This window comes from Chaetodon trifascialis, chromosome 4, assembly GCF_039877785.1.
Source record: "Chaetodon trifascialis isolate fChaTrf1 chromosome 4, fChaTrf1.hap1, whole genome shotgun sequence".
In the NCBI taxonomy this organism is placed as follows: domain Eukaryota; kingdom Metazoa; phylum Chordata; class Actinopteri; order Chaetodontiformes; family Chaetodontidae; genus Chaetodon; species Chaetodon trifascialis.
The window spans coordinates 8891645-8914858 of NC_092059.1; the positions used below are offsets into that span (position 1 = coordinate 8891645).

The following is a 23214-nucleotide window of genomic DNA, read 5'->3' on the forward strand; positions in this document are numbered from 1 at the left end:
TCTCATAACTTCAGAGTAAATGGCTGGTTGTCAACTCCTCCGCCATGATTGCTTCAGGAGGCACGCCACCTGTTCAGACTATAACTGTATAATACTCTTTTTTATTTCCATTATGCTGGTGAAATAGACAACTGGGGGCAATTTAACAGAACACTTCTGTTTTCCCTCCTTCACAATTACTTTAGACGCAGTGCAACCCTGCAGCTGTAAATTTATACAAATAATGACAATTCATCATCTGTCCTTCGTGCTTATGGCGGCGTAAGCAAATACTGGATAATTTCAGCACAGCTCTTCCATATAAAAGCGAGTAAAAGGTAATAGATCAAGAGGCAAACTCCACTCTCAGACAGTATTCCCCCCCCCCCCCCCCCCCCCCCCGAGAGGTGGCTTTCCATCTTGCATGAACAAAACCTCACGTCAAAGGTTAATCATTTTCACAAGCTTAAATGACAAGCTTTGTATTAGCAGCCAACTTTAATCCCCTTAAACACAAAGGGGTGCTGAGTTCGACTGTGACCCTTAATTTGAACTACTTTATCCTGCAAACACATGACTACAGCTGTTTATCCGCATCAAAACAGCCCCTTTGCAGTTTTCACTTGGATAGATGGCACAGAGACAAGAGCCAGAAAGACAAAGTCATCAAGAGGTGGAGGTGAGTGTGATCAGTATCTCTGCTGGCATCTATTTCCTGCCTGGCTGGCCTGTCTGCCGTGTCACCAGCCATCACTTCAGCCCAGGCCCTTTCCGTGCCAATTGGCTCGACTCGCCGTCGCTCTCACACTCCCTGCCACGTCCAGAGAGGCAGAGATGGGACATATTAGGCCGGCATCACACATCACACGCTTCACATCATCACACACACACACAGATTTCTGTGTTCCAATTTACACATGAGAGCGGATGAGTGCACAGAGATACAGAAAGAGAGAGACAGGCATGCATATTAAGACAGACACACACTGCTCTCAATCTGTGTGTGAGCTGTATATTAAAAGGTTAGTGTATGGGGACACTGACCTTTAGAAAAATCCTTTTGTTTACCAACATCTCTGGACAGAAATCATGCTAAAGATTAAGCTGTATCAGAGGATAAAACGAGTATTGCATATCAGTAAAAGATGGAAACTTTCATTCTATATTCTGACTCCAACACTTGCCCTTTTCCAGCCCCTCAAGGTTGAGGCATCATAAGCCTAAATCTGCCAGAGCCTGCTCTAATCCTTGTCGAAGCCTGCAGGCTCTCCATGTCCTTCTCATTGGCTTCATTAAAAGGATCCCTGTCCTTTCTACTTCCCTTTCACTGTCTGCTGCCTGCTCATCAACCAGGCCAATTACAACCAGTTATCTGGAGTCAACGAGTATCTAAGAGGGGTCACGCATGCACTGTGCCTTGCTTGTCCTTCTAGAGGAAAGTGAGAAATGGTATCTACGCATAAGAGGCGATGCCCCTCGTGTAGGAGTCAGACGCTGGGGGAGCAACAGGAGCTTTCATTGTGTAAATGTGGCGCATTGAGCATCTGTGGAGATGAATTCCTCAAACTTTTTACATGATTTGCGGGGTTAGAGTTTCAGGCAGCAATCTAATACTGCCCTCGAGGTCCCTGGAGAAAGAAGTCTGACTAGTGGTGCGAGTCTTCGAGGGAGCGAGGGGAGCGGTGTGCAAATTGAAAGTAATCCTCAGGCCTGACCGGAGGTGCTGCTGGATTCACATCTATTCATAATTCATCACTCGACAGCAGTGAGGTGGAGAAAGTTCTGTCCGTGTAATAAACCAGGAAGAGACATCTTTGAAAGGCACTGATGGAATCGGGCAGATCGGCCTCAGTACTTGCCGCAGGTCCCAGGTGAGATCTGCACTTGTTATAAGCAGGAAGACAGACGGAGCAGATCGCTGGGAGTCTGCGTATTTCACATCATATTAGATCCTACAGCTGTCCATCCGCAATGCTCAAGAGCAGATTAGCTGACTGAGCCACTGTCAGTCAAACATGAACTGTCAAAAGCCTAATTAGACAGTGTCCAAGCATCGCTAGCAAAGGCTTTTACGACTGGCACACCGCTTTTTCTCCAATTGGATCCATTTAAGCTTTTACCCGGAGTGCGACGTCCTCCAGCAAGTGCATTCACCAAACCAAATGGAAAACATGGGGATAACTTCTGAAGCTTAAACCTGCAATAAAAGATTTTTTAGCTGCGGAGAACACAGCATTTCCATATCATCACCGTTTCAGTCTTATTTCTGTACATCTGATGGATGTAAGTGCAAATCTCACTCTCATTTTAGCTCCACTTTTTGGTCTCTACCAGTTCCTGAGTAAAATATATGGCACTTTAGCTGCTAAATGCTAATGCTAAATGCTAACCTTTGCTCAGCAACTAGTCACTACATTTCTCTGTGCTGTTTTTAGGGATTTTTGTGTGCTGCTTCTCTGGCACAAGAGAACAGTGAAAGTGAATCTAAACAAACTTAAAGACCGGAAAATCAAAGCAACGAGCTAAAAGAAGCTAAAAGGCTCCGTCAAACTCAGGGGAAATGCAGAGTCGAGTGAGAACTACGAATCTGCGGGTTGTCACTATGAGAGACTCCTTTCACATCACACATGAGTCATTTGATCTGTAGTTATTGTAAAAATATCAAGTATAGCCACTTAATCATCTTATGCTTGTAAACTCATCTGGACAGTATGAGTTTATCGCAACAATAACCAAGAAATGTCACTTTGTAGCGGCATTTGTGACACATTCAAAGAAACAAATGAATTCAATCTTCACACTTCAAATCAGATTTGAAGCGTGAACAAAACTGAAGCTGAAAATGTAACTGACTCACGGGACACATGGTGCCTTCAGCAGCTTGATACTGACAGTTTTGGAGGACAGCTACAGTCATTCAAGACGATTGATGATGACAGAGAGACAGCTCACAGATCGCACTCACTACGCTCAGCTCGACTGAAGCAGACGACTTTCTGAGAAGTGCCTCCTGAAGGTTTAACAAGTTCGCCAAAGAAATCAAAACTTTACACTCACAAAAAAAATGGACACATCTAAGGAGAGTCTGCAGAGGCTTTTCACCTTCAAAGCACATGTTCATAAGCACACAAGTTCACAGAAATGTCGACGCTGCAACACCCACAGCTTGTCTGGTGACAACACATACTGTACGCCGTGGAGGTGACTTTGGTTGTCGGGGCTGCTGGCTGGCCCTGCGACAGAGTAGCCACCCACAGCTACGACACCAGAGTGACCTGAAGGTGAGGAGGACGGCGCCCAAGGAGGAGGAGATCAAGTGAGACGGGGTACGTCAGTCATTGACATTTAAAAGGGACAGTTTGACATTTTGCAAAATACCCAAATTCACTTGCAATTAGCTCAGAGGGATGAGACCTCCCCTATGTAAGCAAATTAAATAAGAAGCTAAAAGAAGCAGCTGGTTAGCATAGCGTTACACAAAACTGCAAACAAGGAGAAACAACTATTCTAGCTCTGTCCAAAGATAACAAATCTGCTTACCAACAGCTCTAAAGCTCCCTAATTAGCATGTTATAGCTTGTTTTTTTAATATGTTGGGAAAAAGAACCATAAAAATGACACATTCTGGTTTTAGGGGGTTCTGTGTTTGACTGTTTTTGGCTGGGACCAGTAACGTCCTGGAGTCTTGTTGTCACCTCGAGGAAGTTTCTGCACTCAAGCCAAGAATTAGGCTGGCACAAAAACCCTTCTGTAAAATCACAATTGGGTGTTTTACACGGTTTCCATTCCTTATGCTAAGCTAGGCTAAGCAGTTGCTGACATTAGCATTAACTATTCCTTTAATAACCAAGTGGAATAAGAGAGAGGGTGACTGTGGTTAGAGATGGAGGAGGTTTGAGGCTGGTAGACAGAAAAAGATAGAAAAAAGATAAATATACAGTTGCAGTATGTTACCTCCTGACTTGTTAGAGCCCTCTGAAACATGTTCTTCGTCAGCTACTTGCAGATGTGCTAATGACATTTTGTGTCACATAGTCATGAGGCTGAAGTGGCATAATGTGAAATAAGGCATTAAAGGCCATCATTAGCATACATTTGAAATCTGAGGCTGGCTTTTTCTGTCTGACCTCTCCTTCGCCCCGCTTATCTTCATCTTCATCTGAATCTGAACTGCACCAGCTGATCCTTTTCAGTTTGAGGCGAGGAATCATGGCGCTGTGTTGTTAATGTGTATCATGTCATTTCACGTAGTTGGTCTCATTGAACTCCTTCTGCAGTAGCAGAAAGGGTAGTCACCCTCAATCTCACCTGCTCAAAACTAACATCTGTTTTCACATAAGGGCTCACAATCTCAGTCTCAGGTTTCATTACAGGGCGAGACAGCTGGATGCGAGATCACAAGATCCCTCGAGGTCACACAGCATCTTTCCATCATTCAAATTATGCATCTGTGGTCAAACCATGGGCATTTAGACCAATCAGCATCCTACAAGGACCTATGGCAGCTATGGGCAGGTGCTGTTACCATTCGAAAGCAGCAATGGCGGCTCCTAAAGAGGTTAGCGTAGACGCTGCCAGAGCATCAGTTACATCAGAACTAGAGAGTATTTCTTCATTGAAAGAGGAGCAAAGAACGACACCAAAGGCTTTTCTCCATGGAAAACATGTTTTCACTCTTCTCCCAACTGGCTTCAGCAAGAGTTTCACTCTCCTCTCATATGATTCTCTGATCTGATTGGTTGAGGTTAGCTCATGTTAGACAGTGATAGACAGATGGTTCATCCTATCATCTGCCAAGTATTTTTCAAAAGTGCCTGCCCTTTTCCAAACAGTTTCCACGGATGACTTCCCAGATGGTTCAGTCTAACAAACCATCTGGCGCATCAGTTTATCAGTTTCCAGCCAATTTGGGTGATTTCTGTATTGTACATTGTATATTATAATAAACTGTGGAAGATCATCAAATTGTCCTGATTCAAATGGCAAAAACGGGCAAAAACAAAGAGGCTGTTTTGAATATTTTGCCATCTCTCACTTCTCAGAAAAGGCCATTAAGTTTGAGGAGCACTATCTGAAAGATCTTGTCAATTTTCCTCTTTCAAAGACAATTAAAACATGGCAACAAAACTTCGAACTAAGTCCGCTCAACCCCATATGGAGACACGTCTGTCTCCCGTCTCTCTTCTTTTTGCTATAATGAATAGAAACAGCATCAATCAGGCCTGAAAATAAAATGCAGACTGCCAGCCTGTTTTAGTACATCTAGACTCCTCGCAGCTTCTTCGCTTCATTAAATGCAGACAAAAGTTAAATTAGACTCTTCATTGTTGAACATCACACCCAACACAAAGAAATCTTGTACCAAAAGACAATTTCTGATAAAATAGGCCACATCTGTGATCAAAGTCTTGTGATTCTACATCAAAGTCAAAACAGCAATATCCACAAGTGTCCCTGACACAGCTATCCCTGTCTGACACACATGCAGCCTGCACAGTGGCTGGCCTGGGATTACAGCATAATGACATGCTGATGAAATGTACTGGGCCATCCAGCTCTGTCTATGTTATGGTCTGTAGTCCATATTTCAGCTGAGCCTGTTTGTATGGCCTACTTCACTGTCCCACCCTCTAATCCTGTGCCTTTGGGAACTGCCACACTGCCCGGTCCACTTCCCATCTCTCGTCCATTCAGCTTTAATCTCGCTACAGCCAAGACAGCGGGCTGTGAATTGGGGACGGCCGACTGTCGAAAACAGCCTCGGCTAAAATGTGACCACGTTTGTAAGAAGCAAACCTGCGGGACAAACGGAAACAGCGAAGTGGAATCACTTCATTTTGTACAGGATTTACAGCCTGCACATCAACGAAAAGAGCCGTAATCTAATCCCATCAACACACTGGATGCATCTCCATACTCGTGCATGTTTTCCTTCCCGCCGCACTGAGCAGAATAATGTGAGAATAGCGAGGTCTGGGATTCTGGCGTAATTATCCTGGAGTGTTAATTACAGGAAGAATTCTGAGGCAATTATAGGAATCTCAAGCAACAACGCTGGCACTGACTCTGCTCTCACGGCACACAGACACAGAAAGAGTCTCACGGCACCTCGCAGCAGCTAATTGTTGATTAATCTTCAAACGTCAATATCACATTCAGTTTCCTGCATTCACAGAAATGGCTGCATGAAATCTGTGCAGATAATCGTTCATTTGTTAAATCACAAATGTACTCGTTCTCCCCTATTTTCCTTTTTGTGCCATTTAAGTAATGAGGCGATGTTTGTCTGGAAAGCAGCGTCTGTTTGTAGCTCTGAGCTGAAGTAGGAGAAGTAGTAGATCCTGTATCTGTGCCACGTCTTCTGAGAGATTAGCTAATGCGACAATGAGCTGCTTGTTAAAAGAAGTCAACTGTTTGAAGAGGAAAGCGCGTCAGGGAAGAGGAGCGTGCATGAAGCTGCTGACCATGTCGAAAAAATTATGAAATAAACAAAAGAGTCAACAAAACAAGAAAAACGGGAGTGCCTTCAAACACTTATTTGACACACGAAAACACGGGACTATGCACAAAAAAAAAATTATAAATAGAAGCAAAAGAAGAATGACAGATGAAAACAGAAAGCAGAGATGTGAGATGGCTTAGGGAAGGTGATGAGGGATTATACATTTTGACAGAGCCACGGAACGAGGGGAGCCTTGGAAATGGATTTGTCGAAAGTGAGGCACTTCAGAGGAACATAGACTGTAACCGTGTGTGTGTGTGTGTGTGTGTGTGTGTGTGTGTGTGTGTGTGTGTGTGTGTGTGTGTGTGTGTGCGTGTGTGTGTGTGTGTGTCCTCGGATGGGTGGTTGACAGCAACACTCTCTTATCTTTCTGGCGTAAATCTCAACTCAAGAGAGATTCCATCAACGAGTGTGCTGCTGCTGCTGCTGCTGCTGCTGCTGCTGCTCTGCTGCTGCTGCTGCTGTCCGTGCTACAGCTCTGACTAATAGGAGAGCCTAATAGGGGACATGTGAGCTGACTAAAAAGAACACAAATATGCACACATAAATTATGCTAAACGCAAAAACTGACACACATACACGCCGCCAGCTGAGGCTCTGCGGGGGGTTAAAAGTGAGCCGTGGCAAATGATGCAGGTTGTCATCTCCCGTGACGAAGGCTTAGTGAGAGAAAACAGAAGGAAGGTGGAGGAAGGAGGAGCAAGGAGCAGATTGAGGATGAAGAGAGGGAGGAGATGGTGACTCAGCTGCTCTCCCTAAAGGAAGAAGAAAAGAGGGATGAAGAGGCACCAAAGAGGAGGGGTCTTCATGCTCCCTGTGCTCTTCATAGAGTCAAATATTCAGTCTCTGAAATAAAGGAGAAACCAAGACAGGAGCCTCAAATAACTCTCAAGGCAACCAACAAATGTCCACAATGCTAGAGTAGGGGATGAGCAATCAGCGTCCTTGAAGGGAGTCGCCATGCCGAGCCATCTCAGCAACCAAGTCTGACGCAGGTCACGACATCGTGGCTTGCTGTCTTGGCATGCAAAAGGTTGTCTTTTACTTCTCTAGGTAGAGCTGTGGGCGCAGAGTAATTGGGCCCTCCCTGCACATTAAACATAGATCTGTTCTGACATCACACAGGAACTCAGCATTGGATGTACGGGGATGAAACAGCATGCTGGATGGAGATAGAAATACACACTGCACCACACCAGAAAAAAACAGAAACCTCGTCCATGCAAACAGACACAACCGCAGCTACATCCTGACGTACAAATTATTCACGGGCTCTTTTGAAACTGTTTACTCTGACACGCAGGCGCTGCCTTCCCCACACCGAGACAGCCGAGAGATCCACTGAAAGTGGCTCTGATGAGACATTTCAACGTGAGACAAAAGCGAGAGGCAGCAGGAGGGTAAGAAGAAAATTCTTTGAAAGAAAGCGAGGGGTGTACACTGTATGGGACAGAGGGAGAGGAAAGCAGGCAGGCTTGTCTTTGAAAGAGATGAGGCGGGCTCTTGCTTCTTGCTGTCACGCAGGCCAACTGTCGTCGCAGGCGGGCCGATCCCTGATTCTGTGATCAATGTTTTTCTAAGAGAAGGAATCAAAAAACATGAATAATTCATCCAGAACCAATGACAGGCTCATGAAGACAAGTGGAGCGTCAGCCCTACTCAGCGCTGTCTCGCTTCGTCTTTACTGGCTCCCATGATAAATTCATAGCGTTCCCCTGATGTCCAGAAGTGGTTTGTCCTCTTCACCTCAAAGTGAGGCAAACAGCACAGATCAGGGTGTACACCTGTCATACTGAGGGAATGTGACAGGAGGGCAGTAAATAGACAGAGACATGTACATATGCATGTGCGCAGTGGCATGCAGAGATATTCATAGACACATAGACCCACAGATTGTGATCTATACTGACATAACCCTACACTTGTCAGACGCGGCATGAAAGCCGCCTCCACATATAAAAATGGACCGAGCACTCAGAGTGTTCCAGCCATTTTACGAGCAGAGTATAGCCTCTATAATGCCCCAAACAACAGAACAGAAACTCGCCACAGATGTGAGTCAGTTCAAAGCCAAAATCCTCAGCAGACTACTTCTGATCCAACACTTCTGACAGGCAAACCGAAATCCGTATATTCCCAAAAAAGAAGGAGAGACAGAGGAAGAAGGCGAGGGAGGAAGAGGAACCACAGTCTGTTAAGCACAATCTCATCACACCCATCTGTCACGGTTACATATGGACACATACAGCTGCAGATTTATTAGTTCAAATGATGCAGAAACAAAGCAAGGGGGAGATTTTTCTTGCAGGCTGGAAAAAGGCATTTGCCTTAAAAATATGTCGCCTCTCTGGGGCTGCATGGAGAGACGGACTGGCTTCTCACATGGTACATGCACAAACGCACGCACGCAAAACAAAAAGGCCTGATGGTTTCAGTCCTGCAGTGTACAACCAAAAACACGCCATTCAGTTCCATTTATTATCATATCATTGAAACGCTGAGCGCCTATTCAAACTGGACCGGTGTTATTATTGAGGCACGCTCTAATTAAGATCATGAGCAACATCATCTTTCATTGTAATCAGTATCCAAAGCTGGCAAGTTCAATTTTGTCACATATTCTACAAAGTGAAATATCCAGAGAAACACTTCTGTATCTCATCAAACTAAAAGGTCACTTCAAAATAGCAGCCCGGCTCAAATTAACATCTCCATAATGAAGTACTGTGTTACACTTTTTGTCAGCGGGCAGATGGTCTTAACACCTTCAAGCTACAAGCTAAAAAGCACTAATGAACATGGTCAGTACAACAGGACATGTCTGACCTCGGCGCGACCTCCACATTATTAAGACGTATATTAAGGAGGAATAAAATGTAATCCCTCTGGTGATCAAAGTCAGAAATCATGATGCAAATTATCTCTTGCGTGCATTTAGCAGGTAGCTGTTAGCTAATATTAGCTGGGAAGCTTCATGTCAGCTGGTCAGCTGGTGTTGCAGAGGATAGAGAAAACAAGGAAACGCTGCATAAAAGTAGCCTGAACAAAGAAGAAATATTAACATAACACTCTGTACAATTCAAATCGTTTTTTTAACACTTAGGTACAATGTGTTAATCAGTGAGCCTTATAGGTGCCAGGAGGCGGAGTTTCTTACTTTTGGACAGAGCCAGGCTAGCTATTTCCCTGTTTTTGCACGAAGCTAAGCTAACCAGCTGTTAATTTCTATAAGAAGAAATCTGCCTATGAATGCAGAATCTGTTGGCAGGATTTCGATATTGAAAGAGTTCTGGATTGCATATGTAGTCCGAGTAGCATTGGCCAATCATGTATGAGCAGGCTTTGGTTGCACACAGGTAAACAGCCCGTGTGAGGAGCAAAAGAGGCACAACTATTTAAATCTCGAAACCCATCAGCTATCCTTTTAGTTTTTAATTAGCATTTTTTTCTGCATTCATATGCAGATAACTATTTATAGACATTGGCCAAATTGTTGTCTGGACTTAAATCACTAATGGTAATCAGACTGCAAACAATGACTGGCGCACGGAAGAGGAAGTCTTGGCATCTGTTATCCAGACATACTGGCTACATTACACAAAGTCCTGAAATATTGGCCGTTGCCCCCAGAGGCTAAATCGTTGTCCCACAATAAATGATGGGTTCCGAGATCGACCAGCTGCTGGCTGTAGCTTCATATTTACCATACAGACATCAGAGTGGTATTGATCTTCTCTAAATCTCCGCCAGCTAACAATTAAGCATGTTTCCCAAGTTGGTGAAGCACTCCTTTAAATAGAGAAGCTCACAGACTTGGAATGACAGGTGGACAGGGTTTAAATCCCAGCTCTCACCCTCCTGTTTCATGCCTCTCTTCTTCCAGGAAGCACACAAGCAGCCAAACACAAGTGCACGATTTCAAAAGCAAGAAGCAACACATAAAGCAGCAAAGTTAACTTTAAAGGTCAAGACAAGTCAAGCAAAGTCAAACGGGGAGAACAGCCTCACTGAGCAGTTCTCAGTTCTACTGATTTCCACTTCAGCAAAATAATGTGATCAACTGATTATCTGATTTATGTTCAACGGCTGAAAAGAAGATAAAAGTCTGCTTTAGCTCTGACAGTGCGATCCACAGAGCGGAGAGAGAGGAGTGTTGGGGTCATGGACTGATATGAAGATGCAAAGAGGCATGAATCTTTAATCTTCATTTATACAGACGGCTCACTGGGACATTTAAAATAGGTTCATGAGGTTCAAAGACCAATTTCTTAATGAGAGTGGAGGAAGAGTGAGGGAAGCAGACAATACTTGAGAGCATAAACAAAAACAAGGACGTGTATGTAGAGCTTGCGTGCACAACTAATCGCATTAATCTTGATCTGAAAGCATCATCATCACCCCGCAAACGGCTGAATGCCTCAGAGATCAGCTGAGTCGAACACACTGTTAACTGTAGTGGGTGACAGGACCCATTTGAAGAATGATTAATTAATCCAGTGCTTAATACCCCTGCACACAGTTAAGTGCATCTGACCACAACCACACGTAGAACTCTCATTAGAGTCGGAGTCATTAGCAGGTTCAGGACTGAGGGGACATCATGACAGAAACATGCTACTTTTGATCATCAGGCACTTACATAGAAATTAGGAGAGGCTGGTGAGATGATCAGGTGTGTGTGTGTGTGTGTGTGTGTGTGTGTGTGTGTGTGTGTGTGTGTGTGTGTGTGTATGTGTGTGTGTGTGTGTGTGTGTGTGTGTGTGTGTGTGTGTGTGTGTGTGTGTGTGTGTGTGTGTGTGTGTATGTGTGTGTGTGTGTGTGTGTGCAGTTACAGGCATCTGAACGTAATCAGGTATTTCAGTCCAATCACAGGATTTTTTTTTTTTTCTTAAATGCCACAAAGGCATGTGGATGTTTCAGGGCAGAGGCGCAGAAAAAAATGGTGAATGTGTGTGTTGTAAGTGTACACTGCATGTCATATGTTAATCCAATCTTTGTCAAAATTACATAATTAAAGAGAGCTGATTAAAGAGCTATCTTGCGCGCAGGGCCCGTGGAGAGATGGTATGAAAGATGTGTGTAATTTGAGTCAACCCACAGGACACAGCTGGTTCTTCAGAGCACTTCAAAATACAGTAAGCCATGCCTGCCTTGCTCAGCTGCTACAAATGTGGTTATTAACAGAGCTGGAAGGGCCGATACGCGTTCAAGCATACAGTAATAATATCTCTGGAATCTATCATTTGGTTTATACAAAGTAGAAAAAGCGTTGAAGGCTCCGATGAATTTACACTTTTATCCACAAGTGATATTCTGTCAAAGCATTTAGAGAAACTGGCAACAGCTTCAAAAATATGGACTATGTTGTTGACGAAATGTACATGCAGATAATAGTCAGTCTAGTTCAAAGGACATTTTTAAAACAAAGTGCGTTCAGAGAGCAGCAAAACTCAAAAACTCCCAACAGTATTGAGGAGGAGACAAACAGCTCTTAAACACTCAGATGCCCTTCAGTGCCAACTGTTTGCACTATTTAAAGTACTGAAGAGAGGTAATGTTTTATCCAAATGGATCATTTAATCCTCCTGATGCAGCTGCAATGCTTTGACTGAGGACGACTTCGCTGTGGATCAAGCGTTGTTGTGTTAAATGTTTATGTCGTGCTTTAGTGAAGAGAACGCTGGATGCTGCAGGGATCATCAAAGCTGACAGGCTGCATGTAATGGAGACACTGCAGTACAAACGCCCGTTACACTGGTTATCTTCTTCCTCCAGATTGCAGTTCAATAGATGATCACTGCTTACAATGCCGCTGCATGAACCCTGTCTGTATGTTAAGCTTGGACTGCACAGCTGTGACATGGCAGGACCTTCCCCTTGTTGAGTCATTAATGTGGCTTTCAAGAATATGCTTTTATAGCGTTTTTTGAGGACTGTTTCAGCACTGAAGAAATTTGTTTTAACACTTAACATCAAGCGGAAATTGGTAATTAGCAGCATCAATTATTGTTTTCATTATTTCAATAGCTGCTCTATGAATGACCACAGTCAGAAGAGACTTTTATGAGACACTGTTTGGACAGCGGAAAAGTCTGTCAATCACATGTTTGTTTCATTTGTCTGTTAGATAATGACTAGCGTGTTGCTAAGTAACATTAGCGTCAGTGTTAGCCGTGACTGCTGACATGACGGAAATTATTAGAGTGTGGATCAGGCAGAAAGGTGCATTTATTCCACATTGTTTTGAACATAGGAGAGTCCCTTGGTGACACCAAATTTCTTTTTTGGGTCTGTGAGTTAAAAGAATGTGGGACCCCCAGCCATAGATAATGACAAATTCCCTAATGATGTATTTAAAATGATGCACAGTATATAACTGTGAATGTAACCTAACCGGATAACTAGTAAAATTATTATTTGTGTTGCAAAATTCAGTTTTATTATCATTACTTCATTATTTATCATTTCAGTGTCATTCACAGCAATTTAAGCATTAAGTGTCATTATTTATGTAACATTTAAGTGACTTATTCATGTCCTCTTGTTTCAGAGAAATTTTAGTTCCTACTGTGTGTTGTTTTATGGGGGATAGTTATGAATGTAACAATAACTGGGTAACATGTGCAACAATAGTCGTGAGTCTCATCAGAGCTGCCAGAAGGAGAGGATGGGTATTTTACTGTCTTGCTGTGTTTGTGTTGATTGAGGGAGATTATTCATGAAAAACTGTAGCCCACTTCAGTCAAAAGCACTCAGTCAACAACCTGTGTCACCACAAACAAGGCAGTGTGTAATCCTTGGACTCCTGTTTGCAGCATGCCTTATGCTGGTAGGGACGGTGCATTCCTGATGAGGGCACAGGCAGGAGCCTTGAACTCCATTTTCTCCCGCAATCTCAGTCATGATGGTCGATCCAAACTGGAGAATATTGTTTTATGGCTGGCCAGTCGCAGCACTTCAAGCTGCCAGCAGCAATGGAAATACATAAAATGAAATGAGCCGGAGAGAGAGACAAGTGTATAAACTCCTCAAATGCCCTGCACTTTATCCCATAACACAACTCAGTGCTGGAGACACTTTGCTCACGATTTCACTCGAAGTCACATGACTTCAAACATAAGCTCACCCACCAGACCAAAGGTCTTAATTGTTGATCAGCTGTCATAAGCTTAAATGAACCTAAACAAGATGCTGCTGCTTCACATTGTTGAAAATCACTCCCTCCTGAGGACCACCGAGCAAACAAAATGACTTAATTCAAGAAGAAAAAGCTGTAGAGCAGCCTCTGAACTCCTCTTTAGTGTGTAAGCACGGCCTACCTACACTCATGAGATTCCTTGGCTTCCCTTTCAGTTGTTATGTAATGCTACAGCCATCTCATCACACATTCTTTCATCGAGAGACCTCAGAAACATAAAATATGCAGCACCTAAAGACCAAAAACTTTTTTTCTCACCCCTCCGCTTCCTCTCTGTATCTGATCTGGGCCGTGCCTTCAGTCCTCCTGAGCCGATCCATTAAAATCACACAGGACCTATCCAATTTTGTTTAGCCGGGACTTCTGCAAACACTGAGAAAGAGTGAACAGCAAAAATACAGATGAGAAATCAGATTAGAAAAGTGTATCCATCCTGGTGTGTTGGATGATACTAAAGCACGATGGCAGTGTGTGTATTCTGCCGTGCAATTTAAACAAGTTCTGCAACTAGACATTTATGTAAGCCAATATCGTTTAAAATTATAGACAAATATATTTTCTGAGAGGGCACTGGCATAAATTGCATCATCCTGAAAAGGCAGAAACACATTTGTGAAGACATACTGACTCCTCAACATCAGAGCACTTTTATTGCTCTTATTGCACTGGGTTGATGTATTGCTTTGGCTTTGATCCTGTGGGTTTCAAAAAACAAAACAAAAGCTCTGTGATTACTAGCAGTTCCATTAGAGTCATCTAAATAAATGGCACTACAATGACAAACTGCACTGTGCAGCACTTCATAAGTGCACTGTCTTATTAACTGTCTAGAGCCTCAGCCTAGTTTCCATAGGTCAATGGCATGATTTTAGATTAAAAAAACTCTTTCATTAGGACCTGCTTAAGCCATGGAAAACCATACCATAGTCTAATTTCAAGAAGTAACACTGAGCGTCTTTCACAGATTGAGGCCCATTTTAATGTCATGCTGATTGTTCTGTAAAGCAGTGGCTGCAAATGAGGGGTACTTATACCATGGGGTCTACAGGATTGTTGAGCTCACTTAATTGGATTTAAATAGAAATTGTGACAAGATTAAAAATGTATGTGTCCACAATTTGAATTTGCTATAATCCCTGAACGCCACGTTGATGACTAGTTAGCAAGCGAGCAGAGTAACAGTCAGCTAAAAGCAATGGATAGATTGTTAAAATAGCTAAAAGCAATGGATAAATGGTTGAAATAATTAGCCAAACTAAAAGGATAAATGGTTAAAATAGATAGCTACAGGTAATAGATAAATGGTACACAGAGTTAGCTTAAATAGCTAGCTAAAAGCAATGGATAAATGGTAGACAGTTAGCTTAAATAGTTAGCTGAAAGCAATGGCTAAACGGCTGAAATAATTATTAAGCATTAGTAAGTAATGGATAAATGGTTCCAATAGCAAAAAATAATGACTAGACAGTTGAAATAGTTAGCTAAATGTAATAGATAAATGGTAGACAGTTAGCTTAATTAGTTAACTGAAAGCAATGAATAAATGGTAGACAGAGTTAGCTTAAATAGCTAAAAGCAATGGATAAATGGCAGGCAGTTAGCTTAAATAGTTAGCTGAAAGTAATAGATAAATGGATGAAATAATTAGTTAAAATTAATGGTTAAATGGTCGATAGTTCTTAAAGTAGGCTAATGGACTGATAGCACTGCATAAAACTGGTAGTAATGTGAAAGCAAAATTAAACTGACTTAAGCATTGACAGTTCAACTGTATAAAAATATTCTAACATTTGCTTTTAAATATACTTTTTAAACTGTTAGATAAAATCCCTTTTAAAATCAATCCAAATTAACACATTTCCAATGTGACATTGATGAAGAGGCCTGTGTCGCTTCGTCTGACAAGAAAAGGCTAAAAAAGGCAATGCTATAAGGCAACGAGGTCAGCCAGCCTCAATCGCCACCACAAATGAAGCAATCATGTTTGTAAATAAATAACTTATAAGGCCCAGATGTTCTCTAAGCTCTGCATTAAGGTTACAGCCATATCCGAACGCCCATAACGGCATTACAGTAGTCAGTGAGTGGGAGGACGGCCAGCACGCACAAGCCCGTGATCGTTCCAGCTGGACATCCTAACCACGACAGCTGACATGTCAGCGTGCCTGCAGGTATCTGACAGCTACTCACAGAGGCAATCTCTCCTTCTCCTCTCACCACTTAATACCTCCTTCTTTACCTCCCTCCTCGCTCCGCACTGTCCTCTCCGTAAGACCAGCAATGCCCTCATCTTGCTGACACCGGATGCATCTCTGCTTTACTGCCCCCATAAACAGTCCAGAGTTGAAAACAATGAGTCTGGGCATTGGCAGCGTTAAGCTGAGGTAATGTCACTATTGAGCACGGCTGACAGCTTTATGTGCAACAGAAGGGATCAAAATGAGGAGGTAAGTGTAGGCGCAGTAATGGACAAGACTAACAAGTCTGATTCAACAATGCACTCTGAGGGCCACATAGACCTGTCAGCAGACATTTCATTACTGACACATAAATCTGCCAAATAGGGAGGCTAAGTGGCACCCTGGGTACCATTAAGTGCTGTTGTATAATTGCATTCACTTCAATGCAGGTTTTGCTTGATTTTTAGACAGCAACAGCTGCTGTGGCTCTCGAATGCAAGGTAGGAATCCACGAGACCAGAATGGCACGTGGTGAAAGACAAGAAATATACAGTTTCACGCTGATCATCTGATGATAATGAGCATGTCTATAGCGCTGTTCTACATTGTTGGACAAAGCAATTAACAATGTGCTTTTCATTAACAATGGCTGCCCTGCTGGCCATCACAAACAATTTGGGATTCAGTTGCTGTAGGACACTTTAGCAGGACAAAAGGAGTCAGGGATCGTATGACAAACGCTGCAATTAGTGGACTGCCTCCAGAGCTGCATCTGTCCAAGAAATACATCTAGATCCAGTTCCCATGAGGTACACACACCCATTTTTTTGCATTTGAATTTAACTTATTCTCCCACACTACCCAACCCTTTCATGTGATAAAAGTCTGAGATGTTTAATTTAATGGGCAACACAATGACAATGGTGAAATGTTCAGATTTTAATTACCAGCACTTAAAAGTGAAAAGATGCAGAATTCACCAGGTATGTGGATTTCTGCATTGCTGTGATTGGCTCAACACTGACCAACCAGTTGAGGAGAGCAGTGACATTAGTGAAAATCTGTGAGTGCCCCACAAGCAAATGCATTAAGTGCTGCCTGTGACTCATGAGCTGAATTGTAATGTCCCAGTTTGAGTCCAGCCAGGGACCTTTGTTGCATGTCACTCCCCATTATGCTCCCCCTCATTTCCTGCTGTTTCTCTCCTGTTAACTTTCCTATAAAGGCACAAAATGGCTCGAAAAGAAGAAAAAAAACCAGCAAGAATTATTATAATTCACAGTTTGTTACATGCTTTTCTAATGTATGTAATGTGCACAAGGATTGCCAGGACAGCGGCAAACCACAGTTCCTGACAGACAAACAGCAAGATTAAAGCAAGACTGTATTCAGACCTTACTAATAAAAACAGTGCATTTCTAGAACTGCACTAAGAACTCAACAGAGCCACAATAAAGGCAGGAACAGAGCTGGGAGAGGGCTGAGCAAACACAGGCAGAGGCTTAGATGTGTCACACCGACGACAGGCACAGAGCCTCTCACGCTGAGATGACTGCAGGGATCGATCAAAGGCTGCCTTCCCCTTTCTGCCCCACGTTTAGATCATTAAAACCTAATTGAGAACTGGTAACCAAAGACGCACACACACACACACACACACACACACACACACACACACAGAGTGGCTGTGCTTGCATGGGTACGCAAGCCCACCATCTCAAGGATGACAATAGAAAAGGCACAGCCAACGTGAGAGATAATGAGACCCGATGTCCATCTGAGTTAGAGATCAAATCGATCAGCCTGGACTGCACCATAACAGTGTGAGAGGAGGCTAAGGGGATAAACAGGTGTCGCTCATCAGGTCGTCTGTTTCTGTGAACCTTGACAAAAGCAGACTGGACGAAAGGCATCAAGGGAAAGGAACACAAAAACAAACACCATGTGCATGAGGTCTTTTTGCAGACCACAGCTGGATGTGTAAAAGTGTCAGACAGCAGATCAAATGGACCACCAGATGAGAGTGTGTGTGTGTGTGTGTGTGTGTGTGTGTGTGTGTGTGTGTGTGTGTGTGTGTGTGTGTGTGTGTGTGTGTGTGTGTGTGTGTGTGTGTGATGGGAAGTTGGCTCACCCAGGACTAGAACTTGCACAGCGCTCCTTCCACATCTGCAAGCCCGGAGGTGCTCTGATCACTGCTGGCCGCCTGCTCTGGCTGTGTCTGTGCAGGATAATGTTGCCTCTCAAGCCTCTCCAGACACTGAGCTTCCTCGTCCTCCTCTTCCTCCTCCAGCAGCAGCAGCAGCAGCAGCTGGACTGGAATGCATTCACTCACCTTCCCTCCTCTCAGTCTCTTCCCCAGCACTGCTGCTGAATTATCTACCTCCTCCCAGATGAAGTCCCTCCGCTCTCCTGTCTTTCGCGCTATAAGGGCAGCAGGAGCTCCTCTCCCAGCGGACTCCCAGCTTTGTGTCTCGGAGAAACGGTGAGGGCTGCCACCGGAAGCGGCAGGCAGCTCGGACTGATGGTGCTCTCGTTATTGGATTGCATGTGTATGAGTGTCTTGGCATTTGTGTGTGTGGGATGTGGAGCGTGGTGTGTGTGTGTGAAAGAGGACCCGGCTGCTGTTCATTGGGGCTCATCTGCGCTGTTGACGCTCTCTTTCTCTCTCTCGTACTCGGGCTGCTCAGTGCTGCATTCAAGTCCTGTGGGGGAAAACGGAAGATGAGATCTCTTATTGAAAATTCAGCTCACTTCAGCGTTCAGGCAGTGGGCATATCCTCACGATACTCTACAGGGACGGCCTAAATGGAAATCCATGTGTGGACAAAATGTCTGAAATAAATGTAAAATAAATATACGAATAAATATGGATATACATGCACTATACATGCAAACAGATTTGGTAATAATTCAGCTTCTTTTTTTTAACAAAAACTAGTTTCACCATTTTCATTTTCTGCTTCTCTCCATTTATTTATTCTTGTTTCTTAACAGCAAGTTTAATTTAAAAATGTGTTTTTCAAAAGTCTGTATTTTTTTGATCTACACTCACTAATCCCCGCCCCCTCCTTCTTCAGCCAATCAGATGCTAACATGGTTGGCATATGCTGTTGAATTTAGCCAGCTAACTGATGTTTAGTGTTTTATGAAATTGCTCCACAATTTATTGGTTTTAAACATACATTCATTGATTTGGGTCACTAATGGGCGGCACAACAAGCTATAAACACAAAAGTGACATAATGTCACCTTATGGAGTTGAAGTGGTGAAATGTTAGCAACATTAGCATTCAAATCAAGTTGTGTTTCAACCTCAATATTTACTCTCCTTCTAGCTCTGTTTTGGTCTCCTGGGGAAAATATCTGGGTACTTATTGTTGAGATGGGTAAAAGTTATGGATAAATAACTGACAGTTAGCTTCAACATAATGGATAAATGCTAGTTAGTAGCTAAAGGCCCCACTTCCTTCAGCAGCTAGTTACTAGCACTGACTGTCTGCTGCTTGGTGTTGGACAGCAGTTGCCTGCTGTGGTGGGTAAACCAAAATAGTAAAGATGTGGGTCCTTCAACCAAAACAATGAGCTGAAAGGTGCTAAAGACTACAAGCAACTCCTTTCACATTAAATCTGGTTTGTTGTGCAGCTTAATGTCACGTTTTTACTGTAGTTGTGTGTTAGTACAGTGGTTGTTTTTTTAACATCTTTCTTTCATTTTGGCCCTCATTGAGGGCTGTTTTTGCACTACTGTGTGATCCTATGTTTCATCATCTTGCCATTACATGCAAAATCTTGTGCAATATTACATATTTTTCTTCAATATTCCATTTTTATCTTTTTTGTATCAAGTCTATGCATATACATATTTTCTTTTATATACTGTTACATATTTTTCTTTTTTGTATCTAATGTGCAATAGTGGAAAATACTGTACTTAAATCATGTGCAAGTCTCGATCAATGTGCAATTCTTCATTCCCTGTGCAGTTTTTCAATTTTTTCCTATTAGCAATATTATTTCTTCAATGCCCCCGACCCCCTTTTTGTATAGAATTTATATATACATACATATCCCTTATATGTCTTTTTTTATATTCCTGATACTATTGCTGCTGCCTGTAACACCCACATTTCCCATCCATCCATTATCTATACCGCCTATCCCTTTCGGGGTTGCGGGGGGCTGGAGCCTATCCCAGCTACAGTGGGCGAGAGGCGGGGTACACCCTGAACCGGTCGCCAGCCGATTGCAGGGCCACATGCAAGGACAAACAAACATTCACACTCACACTCACACCTACAGACTCATTTACCTAATGAGCATGTTTTTGGTCTGTGGGAGGAAGCCGGAGTACCCGGAGAAAACCCACGCATGCACGGGAAGAACATGCAAACTTCACACAGAAAGGCCCCGCCTGACCCGGGGATCGAACCGGCAACCTTCTTGCTGTGAGGCACGCGCACTACCTGCTGCCCCACCGTGCAGCCCACATTTCCCCTATGGGGGATTAATAAAGTGGTATTTTATCTTATCTTATCTTGAACTCCAGATCAAATGGGGAACATGGTGCTTTGTTGTTCATGTTTTGATACACTTCTGATTGGTGCTGTCTCGCATGTTTACTTGGAGGTTAACCTGAACATGTTTCCACTGATTGCATACACAACACATGCATGTGGTGCAGGGAACAGAAATGTCACAGTAGGACAGTAGTCGTAGCTCCAGGGCTATTATTGTGTATGCTGTCTCGCTGTCATGACTTGCTGGGACTCGTCAATGTTATTATTTCCACCTGTTCTTTTCCCGCTCTGAGACGTCAAAATGTCTTGTTCATCTCAGTTACACAAACAAAACATTGAAATTACTTTTAAAAACGCACTCTCCAAGGTTGCTCCAGTGTTAGATCGCATCAGTGAACCCACTTTCTCCTCAATGTGCCTGGTTCAGTTCAGTTTCCCATTACATTACATCAACATTACATTATGGGGAGCAAATAAGGTTTCAGTGTCTTGCTCTAGGACACAAATGGGAACCGAAGATCAAACCACCAACTTTACAGCCAAACTCATTAGTCTACTACCAACTGAGCAACAGCTGCTCACTACAGTGATACTGGAGAGAGGGTGGCGGTGAGCTGCGCCAGGTGGTTGAAACCATTATCAAGTGCTGATGGCTGGATTGTATTTCATAGAAGCCTTTGCCCTTTAAATCTCTATCTCAGTGAAACATTAATGCAGAAAACATATCAATCTCAGCACAGTCAACATAATCACATTTCCATTTCACAGTGAGTTGGTCTGAACTGAAAAGATGTAGAGATATATTTTTACTTTTAAGCAGACTGGACACTTTTCCAACTCCAATCATTCTTAACTAAAGTGCAAGGACTCCCATTTTACTCTTTAATGGGCTCAGATGCCGACAAGGAGGGGAGGACTTGCACTCTTCCTTCAGGCATCCTCACACATCTTTTACATTTCACTGCCACTTTTTAACAGAGCATAAATCGGAGCCCGAGGCAGTGCAGGAGTGTCATATCCAGGTGAAAATGGAGGCTGTGCCACGTTTCATCCTATCTGCAGTCTGCGTTGCTGTCCTCAAACGCCACAACGGAGCTCTCCTGCGCTGCAGTCTCCGAGCATGTGTGGTCTCTGAACGCAAACAGTGTCACTCTCCAAACTGTCGAGTGGAAAACTAAAATGGAGAAAATACATGGGTGAATTTTTATTACAAAATCTGAATATTGCCAATGGTTGTTGTGTTTTTAAGCCTAAACTGCTGTATTGCAACAGCCTGTAGCACATTGACCTTCATGAATGTCATTATTCCCTCCATCATTTCTTTGGCAGGCTTAAGGTAGAAAACTCTGTGGCAGCTTTACAGTAACACCACAGCACCGTAATAATCAGCATGCTTCATACCTGAGGGCAGCAGTGAAATCAAGTCCATTCTGGGTTCCAGGGGCTTCTCTGGATGAATATTTTGAAGTGTTTCTGCAGAAGTATTGAGGGGGTGGGTGTTGATAAATACATTATACATAAAACATGAAGGCAGTGTACCTGTCTACTGTGCAGGTTGAAAAGGCTGTACATCAACTCGAGGACTATATAGTCATTTGTCAAATTGAAAGTGCTGCTTACCCTCGCTTTCTGCGTGTGGGCGTGAGAGGCTGAGTTACCGAAAACAAAAAATCACAGTCATGGTCTTGGGATTCAGATGCTGTGGTGCTCGGGCAGTTTAGTACCTTCATGTAGGTACAGTTTGGATGTAATGCTTGTTAATGTGTTATCTTTACTACTTTAAGTCCACAGCAGAGAAAAATATTCTGAAAAAACAAAAAATGTCTGTGCTGTGCTGCTGTGTACAGTGGCCGACAAAATGTATATACTGTACGACTGGAATGGTAATGTCAACTGTCAGCTTTGCAGGAAGACACTGCTGTCTTGATAAAATGCTTATTTTTGAGTCCAGAGCAGTTTGCACTGAACATCTTTCCCTTCCAACATTAATCTTGTAGTGTTTGCAACTGGTGTCTCGCCACTTCAGGCATCGACCACAGTAAATTAAAATCACAAAGGCCGCTACGAAAGTGAGTCATATTAAGCTGAATACCAATCAGCAGCACAGTATGTGTCAGCTCTAATAAAAAACTTGCAAGAGCCTTTCAAAGTGGGTCTCATAAGAAGGAAAAGTGCATCAGCAAGAAGAAACAGTGGGAACAGCAGGCACTTATCAACAGACATTTAACAGGATATTCACAGCCTCAGAAATGACCATCAAGTCGTTTGAACACTCTGTCCGTATCAACGCAGTCAGGCACACAAACATTATGAGCTCAACACATTTACTACAGCGTTACCGCCCTAAGCTTTAAACATCTACGACCACAGCTCACCTTGACTGAGGGCCATTAGCAAAGACTCAACTAACTCTCCTGCCAGTTTTATGTCTCCAAGACACACCCACTCATACAAATAATAAACAACAAGCTAATGACCTTGAGCAACTCAAAGCAGTTTTGCCCGTTAATTCACACCCACTCACTCAAAATAAAATACTTGAAAATGAGGAAAGGGGCAGATTTTAGTGAATGGAGCACAAAGAGAGGCACGGCGGTGGGATGTGGCACACGCCTACTTTACATTTCTTGAAAAGTAATCCTGCCAGAAGGGGTGAGTGGGTTAAGTTTGAGAGCATTCGAATAACAAAGAGAACAGCATGGAAACATGAATATCATTTTGTAATTGGGATCCAATGGATATTTTTGGGGGGGAAATCATGCTGGAAACATTAAGATACACCAGTGTTTAGCGCAGTAGCTCCCAACCTTTTTGGCTTGTGACATTTTAAAGGGAAAG

At 43.1% G+C, this 23214-nt stretch overlaps 1 protein-coding gene across 1 annotated transcript in view; it reads right to left on the reverse strand.

Moving 5' to 3' along the window:
- Positions 1-18513, reverse strand: part of lingo3a (leucine rich repeat and Ig domain containing 3a) — a 36484-nt gene extending 17971 nt beyond the window's left edge. The window contains exon 1 of the mRNA XM_070961335.1: positions 17991-18513. The gene's annotated coding sequence lies outside the window, so the exon portion shown is untranslated. The remainder of the gene's footprint in view (positions 1-17990) is intronic.
- Positions 18514-23214: the final 4701 nt, after the last annotated feature.